Source organism: Arachis ipaensis, chromosome B07 (assembly GCF_000816755.2).
Source record: "Arachis ipaensis cultivar K30076 chromosome B07, Araip1.1, whole genome shotgun sequence".
Lineage (NCBI taxonomy): Eukaryota > Viridiplantae > Streptophyta > Magnoliopsida > Fabales > Fabaceae > Arachis > Arachis ipaensis.
Window position 1 is genome coordinate 6,228,260 of NC_029791.2, and position 11,709 is coordinate 6,239,968.

General features: G+C 30.7%; 1 protein-coding gene across 2 annotated transcripts in view; it reads right to left on the minus strand.

Annotated features, from left to right (window-relative positions):
• The window catches only part of LOC107610129 (receptor-like protein 12), a 61,322-nt gene that overhangs the window by 31,413 nt on the left and 18,200 nt on the right, over positions 1-11,709 (minus strand). Inside the window, exon 1 of one of the 2 annotated variants that reach the window (XM_021107155.1) lies at positions 10,001-10,005. The exons of the other annotated variant lie outside the window; for it this stretch is intronic. The gene's annotated coding sequence lies outside the window, so the exon portion shown is untranslated. Of the gene's footprint in view, positions 1-10,000; positions 10,006-11,709 lie in introns of those variants that run through there. 2 annotated transcript variants of the gene reach the window in all.

An 11,709-nucleotide genomic window follows, 5' to 3' on the forward strand; every position in this document is an offset into this window, starting at 1 on the left:
AGTTAATGTTAATTAAATTTTTTAAATTATTTTTTATTATAAATTTTAAATTTTAAATTTTAATTTAAATCCAAAAATTTTAATCCTAAATCCTAAAAAAATACGATTACCATACGTAATTTTTTATATTTATTCTCTGAAGTAACTACATGACGAATAAACCATCAGAAATACCTTGAATTATCTAATATGCTTATAAAAATATTTTCGATTTATGTTAACAACAAAAATATTTTTAAAATATTTTGAAATGTGATAAAAAATATTCGCACATAAAAAATTTGTCTCCGTTAATAGATACAATTTAGATGACAATGATAATGCTTATGCGAATTATGATACTTATGTTACGTTTTAAAATAATATTTTAAAAGTATTTTTGTCTTTTAACATAAATTGAAGACAATTTTATCCGCGATTAGATAATTTTCTAAAAAGTTTAATCTTTTTTATCGTCATCGTATATATGAGGATGTTGTAAATTTAAAAACATATCATTGTCATTCTACATTATTTTTGGGGATATATATGATTCTTACACGCTAGCTATCTATAATTGAGCTGAAACTTGTCATACTTAAATACTTGTAGAGTAAGAACAAAAATTGAAATCTATTTTAAGACTATATGCCATCATATCATTCATATGCAATTAAACAAATGATGAACTATTTTCATGGAAATTAAATAATTTATTTGTTTCCAAATGAAGAAATTAAAAGTCATCAAACTTGAGTGATACGGAGAGTTGAAGTCCAAGTCTTCCGCAATCAACGTGGAAAAAAAAAGACATGAATTTAGTTTCATGATTTTTTTTTTTAACATAATCAATGATTATAGAAATTCATTCAAAGAGATTACACATATGAGAGATCTTATTATTTTTTTTTTTAAGTTTCACTCACTAATTCTATGCAAAACATGACATACATTAGCAAATGCCTTAACCTCTTATATATAGTATTTTTGTGGAGGTGTATTTGGTTTACAAATTGATTAAGCTGTGCACAAATTACACAAGTGTGTGTATTAGAGTCTTCTTTCACATTCATCTTTATCAAGTTGTATGACAAGTTCATAAGTATCAACTTATGTAACAACTCATTCTTTGACTAAGTCAAAGATTGCAACTAAGCTAACTTATTTTCAAGTTGTAAATTTTGACTAGAATTTTGACTATGCAAGTTGGACAACTATGCAAGTTGGACAACTTGCAAGTAGTTTCATGAGTCTTCTAATAACTTGATAAGAACCATTTACATCTTACTTGATTCTAGACCAAGTTTAAGTTATATAATGTTCTTTAACTTTCTTGAAACTTCATCATACTCGACTTGTATCACTTATAACTTAGCCATTTTTATTGGCTTCAAACCAAAAGAAAAATTTTACTTCTTCTTTTCAAAATCTCCCACTCAAAATTATTATTTTGGTGTATTCAAGCTGCTTATATTTTCAATAGGCCAAGAGAAGATCTGCACCAATCAAATTTATCTGTATTGATTGATTTTGTCATGATATCTGCAAGATTGTCGTTGGTGTGGATTTTCTGCATATCTACTTTTTCTTCTTCCACTACTTGACGAACAAAATGATATTGAACGCCTATATGCTTTGTTCTTGAATGAAAGGTTGGATTCCTTGCGATGTGCAAGGCACTCTGACTGTCACAAAATATTGGAATCATATCCTGTTGTACTCGAGTTCCTCCATTAACCTTTTGCATCTAAATTGCTTCCTTACAAGATTGCGCAACTGTCATATATTCAGCTTCTGTAGTTGATAATGCTACAACTGCTTGTAATTTTGATAACCAACTTATTGTACCCCCTGCAAGTGTGAGCATAGTCAGTAGTGGATTTTCTTTTGTCAAGGTCTCCTGCGAAATTAGAGTCAACATAACCTTTGATAGTAAATTCAGATCCTCCAAAATATAAAGCAACATTAAAAGTTCCTTTGATATATCTCAATATCCTCTTCACATCACTCCAGTGCTCTTTTCCTGGATTTGTCATGAATCTGCTGATCATCCCCGCAGATTGAGCGATATCTGATTTGTGCAAATCATAGCGTACATAAGGCTTCCCACTAAATACCCTCGTGCTTGCAAAATGTAATGAAATCATTATCAGTGTATTCTCCTCCGTTGTCTGTCCTCAAGCACTTTATTTTTTTTCTAGTTTCAAGCTCTATTCATGCTTTAAACTCCTTGAATACTAAAAATACATCTGACTTCTTCTTGATGGAAAATACCCACACTCTTTGTGAGTAATCATCTATGAAGGAGACAAAATATTTTACTCCTCCTAGTGATAATTCTGATGATTCCCATACATTAGATGAATCAAGTCTAGTATGTGCTTGCTTCTAGCGGTTGATCTTTTAAACTTCAATCTATGCTGCTTGCTTGTCACACAGTGCTCACAGAAAGGTAGATTCACCGTTTTGAGTCCTGGAAGGAGATTACATTCTGCAAGAATCTGTAGACCACATTCTGACATATGGCCTAATTTGCAATGCCACAACATCTTTGTATCTTCTTGGTCAACAGGCGTAACTGATGCTTCTGCGTCTCGAACTGTATCTCTAAAAAGTAAGTAGAGATTGATTGTTAGCCTTGCCTTCATGATCACACGAGCACCATTAGTCGCCTTCAACGATCCATTTTCAATATTAATCTTATATCCTTGAGAATCCAACAACCTAACGGATAATTTTTTTTCTTAGGTCATTCACACGTCTTACACCTTGAACTATATGGATGGAACCATCAAACATCTTAATTTTGATGGTATTGATTTCCACAATTTCTTAGGCATGATCATCTCCTATGAGTGCAGACCCTTTTGAAACAGGTTCATAAGTGCTAAACCACTCGTGATGTGGAGTCATGTGATATGTTGCTGCACAATTCAATAGCTAGACATCAACTAGTGGTTTATTGTTTTCATGACCAATAGCAACTTCAATGCACAAGACATCTCCATCATTAGAGGTGTTTGTAACACAACCATATGAGGTAGTTAAATTAGCAGTTTTCTTGGTGTTCTTCTTGTTAAACCAATAATCTTTCTTCAAGTGTCCTTTTGAAACAGGTTCATAAGTACTAAACAACTCGTGATGTGGCGTCATGTGATATGTTGCTGCATAATCCAATAGCCAGATATCAACTAGTGGTTTATTGTTTTCATGACCAATAGCAGCTTCGATGCACAAGACATCTCCATCATCAGAGGTGTTTGCAACACAACTATCATGTGAGGTAGTTGAATTAGCAGTTTTTTCTGTGCTCTTCTTGTTAAACCAACAATCTTTCTTCAAGTGTCCTTTCTTGCCACAATTGTAACAAGTAAGGTTCTTCTTTCGAGATCTCGATTTCCCACGACTTTGACTCCCACTAGAGCCACATTCCATTGATCTGCCTCTCATCACCAACAAAACTTCAGCTTGTTTTGAACTTTTCGTTCGATCATCTTTATTTTTGCTTCTGCTTTCTTCTTCAAGAATAACAGCAGCAACATCATCAAATCGAAGTTGATAAGCAATATTGTTATTTGTGATGTTGATGATAAGTTGATCATACGAGTCTGGTAAACCTTGGAGAAGAATTTCAGAACATTCATTTTCTACAATTTGACACTCCATGGCTATCAGTTATGAAAATACAGTATTAAGATTGTTGTTGTGATCCATCACTGATGTAGATTCACTCATACGAAGAGTATAGAGCCTCCTTGTCATGAATATCCTATTGTGAAATGACTTTACCTCATACAACTTAGTGAGTGCTTCCCAAATCTCTTTTGCTGTCTATTTCTCCGAGATGCTTGACAATACAGAATTTGCCATAGCCATGTGTAAATTGGCAACGACGTTTTTCTCCATCTCTTTCCACTTGGCATCAGGAGTGTCGACAGGCTTGCCTTCTGTTGCTTTTAAGTAATTCTCCTTTCTCAAAATTGCCTTGATATTCAGTTTTCAAAGAAAAAAGTTATTCCAATTGAATTTCTCCATCTTAAATTTTGTTGCCATGGTTCTGGCACCAACTTGTCTTTTGCAGCGGAAGATTAAGAACCTAAAGTTCTGATAGCACTGTTAGGTGCCAGAGTTAATAGGGACAGAATAACACAACTAAAATTTGTAAACGAGAAAAACTTAACAAGAATTTAGACACTAGTGAAAATAATATGATAAAGTGGTGAAATTATAATCTCTCACAATACATAGAGAAGTCTATAATACTCTCTTAAGTATTATGAAAATTCTTACAAAGGGATTACACATATGAGAGACCTTACTACTTTTTTCTCTAAGTTTCACTCACTAATTCTATATAAAATATGACATACATTAGCAAATGCCTTAACCCCCTATATATAGTATTTTATGGAGGTGCATTTGGTTTACAAGTTGATCAAGTTGTGCACAAATTACATCAGTGTGTGTACTAGAATCTTCTTTCACATTCATCTTTATCAAGTTGTATGATAATATCAACTTATCTAACAATTCATTCTTTGACTAAGTCAAAGATTGCAACTAAGCAAACTTATTTTCAAGTTGTAACTTTTGACTAAAACTTTGACTATGCAAATTGAACAATTTACAAATAGTTTCATAAGTTTTCTAACTTGATAAAAACCATTTTGCATCATACTTGATTCTAAACCAAGTTTAAGTTTTATAATGTCTTTAATTTTCTTAAAATTTTATCATGCTCCACTAAGAATTTTGCTTCTTCTTTTCACAAGAATGAGGTTGGCAAAGGGCCGCTAAATTTATTGTTGGAAATATAAAAAATTCTCAACTTTGGAAATGGATGTTCCACACTAAAACTAGTGATGGTACCATAAAGCTTATTTTTGCTCGTAAACTGAGTACCTTCAACTCCTGAAGCGTTTCTAGCCAACCGGAAAAAGCATCCTCTATATTATTATCTCAAGATCCAAAACTTTCAACAATGTGCAATTAGCCAAAGACTGAGGTAATGGACCCTCAAGTTGGTTGTCGTTTAACTTTATAGTTTGAAACTCATTGCCCTGAGAAAAATTTATAAGTATGCTTCTATAAAAGTTGTTCACTTGTAGATCCAAAATAATAAGAAAATGAAATATTCTCAGACATTGTGAAATCACCCTAGACAAGTGGTTGTGAGACAAGATGAGTGCATTGAGTAAGGCTGCATTGCAAAATGTCGGAGAAATGTGTCCAATGAAGTTGTTGTTGGAGACTGAAAATATTTGAATGCCATCTGGTGGAATTGGAGGATCTCCTTGTAATTGGTTGAAACTAAAACCTATATAATTTATGCCCTTCCATGTGTGCAAGAGATTATCATTAAACCATTTGGGAATCATCCCATTAATTTTGTTGTAAGAAAGATCTAGTTCTTCTAGGTTTTGAAGTGTTGCTAGGAATCTTGGAAATTTTGTAATCTTACAAGAAGATAATATAAAGAAGTCAGGCTAAATGAGAAATAGTCAACACTATTGTTATTAAAATTAATAGAGAGAAAAATATTGTGAGATATATCAAGTCTAGTTAAAGATTTTAACTTTGAAAATTGGTCGAACTTAGCTGATCACTCAAGTGAGTTGATGATAAATATAAACCAGTAAGATTTTCAAATTCAAATAGTGAGTTTGGAAATCTACCTTGGAGTTTGTTATTACATAGAATAAGTAGAGAATTCACACCTATTGGTCCTACAAGCTTGTTGTCACTAAGATCCATTGTTATCAACGAAAGCAAAGAATAACACCAATATGGAATTGTTTCATTAAATAAATTATTATTGAAATACGGAAATTTTAATTTTGAGAGTTTAGTGACTTGACTTGGAATTGGACCTTCTAAATTATTATAGATTGAGATGAGTGAATATCACAACAATCTGCATCGTTCTTCCATGATGCTTTCTTGAGAGATCGGAGAGAAACATGGGAAGGGAAATAGATCAAATTAGGGAAATCTAGCTTATGGCTGGGCAGTGTTTTTTGCATATCAAGTATTTAAAATATTTTTTGTTTTAATAAATAATAATATATACTATATCTAAATTTATTTCAAGAATATATATTAAGAATAAGCTTGGACACGCTGACACGTGATGGTATTTAGGTGTGTCCAAATATGTCAAGAGAAGAATTTTTTATTTTTTATTAAGACACGGTTGGACACAGCAGACACGCGTGTCGGACGAGTATCGATGAGTGTCGTGTCCGAAATGTGTCCGTGTTTCATAGGTGTAGTGTGACGAGCCAAGATAGAAATTTTCACAACCTCTTTTAATTGAAAAATATCTAAAATTAATTTATCGCGATGGAAAGAGTTATTGATTACGTATTTGTCATACTGCAAGATACTTAATTGATCTTTATCAAGTATTTTTTTTAAAAAATGACAAAAGAAAGAAGACAAATTTTGTTTTAAAAAATGTTGCAAAAAATTACACCGCTCATTATGAAATATCTTATTTCTTTGAGGATTCTGAAGGAAATATTAGCCATTTGATCAATGATAAAAAAATTTAATATTTAGGTTCGTTAAGCATTTATATAAATAAATAATGTGAAAAAATACAGTTTTACTACGTATATACTGCTATTTATTTTATTATTATTATTATTTGTCTTTAAAAAATGACAAAGATATATAATGAAGATGTTTGTCTTGCGGATAGTACAAGTTCGCATATCATTCTCAAAAGTATTATATATTTTACTCATCTTATACCAAAAGAAGAATACGTTAATACCATTATTGACTCAGACAATGTGATAGAAGGCTCCGGAAGAGCTATAATCTTATTTTTCGGAGGAACAAAATTTATAATAAAGAATGCACTATTATCTACCAAGTCTTTAAGGAACTTGTTGAGTTTTAAAGATATTCGCCGAAATGGATATCATATTGAAACATTGAATGAGAAAAATCATGAGTACTTATATATTACAACTCATGATTCAAATAAAAATGTTATATTAAAAAAGTTACCCACACTTTTATCTGGATTATATTATACTAAAATTACTACAATTGAATCACATGTCATTGTAAACCAGAACTTTACTAACCCAAATGAATTTATAATTTGGCATGATCGATTGGGTCATCCTAAAACAACAATGATGCAGAGAATTATTGAAAACTTCCATGGACATTCACTAAAGAATAAGTAAACCTATTCATCCACCATGTGGATCTTTTAGATATTTTATGATCCTAATAGACGCATCTTTGAGATGGTCACATGTGTGCTTATTGTCTTCTCTCAACCTGGCGTTTGCGAGATTACTTGCTTAAATTATTCGATTAAAAACACAATTTTCAGAAAATTCAATCAAAGTAATTCATCTTGATAATGCTGGTGAATTCACTTACCAAACTTTTGATGCTTATTGTATGGCTAACGGAATAAGTGTTAAACATCCAGTAGCTCATGTTCACATACAAAATAAATTAGCATAATCACTTATTAAACACCTGAATTAATTGCTAGATCCTTATTTATGAGAATAAATCTCCCAACCTCTGTTTGAGGACATACAATTTTATATGCTAGAGCATTTATTATTTTGAAACCAATAAGTTACCATCAATTTTTTCTCTGTAATTAGCTTTTGGCCAGCAGTCAAATATTTTTCATTTGAAAATATTTGGGTGTGTGATATATGCCTCCATCTTCTCGCACCAAAATGGGATCCCAAAAAAAATTGAAAATTTATGTGGGATATGATTCTTCCTATATAGTGAAATATCTTGATATACAAACAGAAGATGTGTTTAAAGCTCGATTTGCAAATTGTCATTTTGATGAATCAAAATTTCTAACATTAGGGAGAGAGAATAAGCTTCTTGAAAAAGAACTTAATTAGAATGCATCATCCTTGATGCATTTAGATCCTCGATCAGGGCAATGTGAACTAGAAGTTCAAAAGATTATATATTTGCAAAGAATAGCAAATGAGTTGCCTGATAGATTTTCCAATACAAAAATAATTACTAATTCCTACATACCAGCTGAAAATGCCCCGATTCAAATTGATATCGCAGTTGGACAAATGAACACCGAAACAAATTCATGTTAGAAGCGTGGTAGGCCTGTCGGTTCCAAAGACAAAAATTCTTGAAAAAAAAAGAGGTAAATACTATTTCTGTTAAAAATGATAGAGATATAGTAAAGACACTTATAGTTGTCCAAAATTCTGATATAGTTTTGACACTAAAAGACATTCAGGTACCTGAAAATACTGAAAATTATAAAAATGATGAGATCTTGATAAATTATGTCTTTATAGGAGAAAAATAGAACTGAAATAAAACAATTGTCAATGAAATATTTTGTATATAATATGACATTACATATCATGCATGAAAGTAAGGATCTTGAGCCAAGGAAGAATGTCGACAAAGGAATGATTGGCCGAAATAGGAAGAAGCTATGAAGGCTGAGTTAGACTCACTTACAAAACGTGAAGTTTTTGGACCTGTAGTCCGTACACCATAAAATGTAAAATTTATTGGATACAGATGAGTATTTGTTAGAAAACGAAATGAAAAAAATGAAGTTGTACGCTACAAAACTCGGCTTGTGGTGCAAGATTTTCACAAAAGCCCGGTATAGATTATGAAGAAACATATTCTCCTATAGTAAATGCAATAATATTGCGTTATTTGTCAGTTTATCCGCATACTATAAACTATATGTGCATCTAATGGATGTAGTAACAACCTATTTATATGGATCATTAGATCGTGATATCTATTTGAAAGTCCCTGAAAGACTAAAGATATCTTCTAAATCATCCCATGAATATTCGGAGGGGTTATATTCAGTAAAATTGCAAAGATCTTTATATGGTCTAAAGCAATTTGGGCGAATGTGGTATAATCGTCTTACTGAGTATCTGGCTAAAAACGAATTTAAGAATGATGATATCTATCCATGTATTTTCATAAAGAAATATGCATCTGGATTCATTATAATTGATGTATATGTTGATGATTTAAATATCACTAAAACTCTTGAAGAGATTCTAACAACTATAAAAGCTCTAAAATAAAAGTTTGAGATGAAAGATTTTGGAAAAACTAAATTTTGTCTCAGCCTACAGATCGAGTATACAAAAAATGGGATCTTTATTCATCAAACAACATACACAGGAAAGATCTTGAATAGATTTTATATGGATAAGTCACATCCATTAAGTACCCCAATGATCATAAGGTTCCTAGATGTGGAAAAGGATCAATTCCATCCTAAATAAAAAAATGAAGATATTCTGAGTCCTAAAGTACCATATCTTAGTGCTATTGGAGCACTAATATATCTTGATAATAATACACGACCTGACATATAATTTGTGGTGAATTTACTAGTAAAGCATAGTTCCTCTCCAATCAGAAGACATTAGAATGGAAATAAACAAAATTTTTGATATCTTCATGAAACAGTTGATATGGGTTTGTTTTATCCATATGAATCTAAGTCATAATTAGTTGGCTATACAGATACTGGATACTTGTTTGATCCACAAAAGATCTCAAATAGGATATCTATTCACATATGGTGATACAGTTATATCATGTAGGTCCACGAAACAGACGATAATAGTAACATCTTCTAGTCATGTTGAAATACTAGTGATACATAAAGCAAGTCGCGAATGTTTTTGGCTCACAAGTTTGATCCAATATATACTGTCATCATGTAGACTGATTGATCATAAAATAGCTCCAACTATTCTATTTGAAAATAATATAGCATGCCCTGCTCAATTTAAGTGTGGATACATCAAAGGTGATAGAACAAAGTATATTTCTCCCAAATTCTTCTTCGCACATGACCTTTAAAATCAAAGAACAATTGATGTCCAACAGATGCGCTCAAGCGATAATCTGGCAAATTTATTTACAAAGTCACTGCCAAAATCCTCCTTTAAAATATTGGTACATCAGATTGGAATGCGCCGATTTTGAGATATTAAATAATATCGACAAGAGGGGAAGACTATACTCTTTTTCCGTTTGTTAGGTTTTTATTCCTATTGGGTTTTTTCTAACAAGGTTTTTAACGAGACAATCATCATCACAAAAGATTTTATACTCTTTTTTCTTTATTAAAAATTTTTTTCATTGAATTTTTCTTTAATAAGGTTTTAACGAGATATATTCCTAAATAGTCATCCAAGAGGGAGTGTTGTGATAAGGATATATAAAGTAGATGCCCATTAATAATATAGGCGGTTAAAATTTTTAAGAAAGACTTAAAATTCTCACAGAAGACCAACTTTTAATAAAATTTGAAAATAATAAACTCATACATATATAAATAAAATTTCATAGCCTGATAAAATATAACACATAAAATAAAAAATCACTCCTGCATAAAATACTTCTCTCTTTCACTTCATATATTGAAATACATATATTCTATCTCAGTTCTATTAAAATACTAATATTAAAAAATATTAATATTAATATTATTTATATATTTTATATTTATTTTTTTTTTATTTCTTGTCCGCATCACGCTAGAACTATAAATGGCGTCTCAAAGACAACCCAAACTCAAATACGTGGCAGTTTTATGATACGCCACCTGTTAAAAGCATAATATGTTAATTTTTGGTATAACCATCATAAAATTTTCATAATTTATCTCACAATAAAAACAATTCTTGTCCTCATCACGCTAGAACTATAAATGGCATCTCCACCTGTTAAAAGCATAATATGTTAATTTTTGGGTTAACCATCATAAAATTTTCATATATATATTAGGTCTATTTTGCAGGTGCTGGTTCTAAATGATAGGTAAGTGAGAAATGGAATAAAATGACAGGCCCTTTAAATAAAATAGATTTGGCAAATTTTGGACTTGTTTTAAAAANAGGAAGAAATTAAAAAAAAAGAAATATATAGTATGCTTTTCAAATTTTAGTGTTTGGTTCCAATTTGACATGCATATTATGCATTATAAATTTAAAATACAGTTCTTTTGTCCACAATTTAATGAATTTATTGTGGTAGATATATAAAATATTTTGGTAGCAATCATTAATATTTATTAGTACAATTTTCATCACGATTAAATTCATATTGAAAATATTGAATTCTCACTCCAATGCATTTTATTATGATTAATTATGAATGGGTTTTTTACTAAAAATTAATAAAGAAATTAAACAATGACCACGATTAAATATAAGGAAAAAAAATAACAAATAAATTAACTCTTATCAACCTAATCACTAAGTGAAACACTTTACCTCCTATATAAAGTGCCCTATTATCAAGTTTTCAATATCAATATCATAAAAATTCAAGCACTATACTATCGTTTTAATTTTCTTGTGAAAAATGAATTTCAAAAATGGCTTGCTCGTCCTAACCTTCTTTGTTGGAGTTGTTCTTATCTCTGCTAGAAATTTTTCCGGCAAAACATCTTCGGAATCAAAGTTATCAGGTTATTATAAGTTTATCCGTTTATCCTTTTTAATTAATTTCTACCCGCTTTTTTTTAAACATTCAATTATTAAAAAAAATTATAAAAGTGCTAATGGACTTCCTCAATTGAGTTACGATTTTTTCATGTGTTAAATAAAAAAGTTACATGTAATTTTCATATGTTTTAACTTTTAACTAATATGATAACACACATGATTTAACAATTTTTCATGATTCAAATGTCAGGCACTAACACCT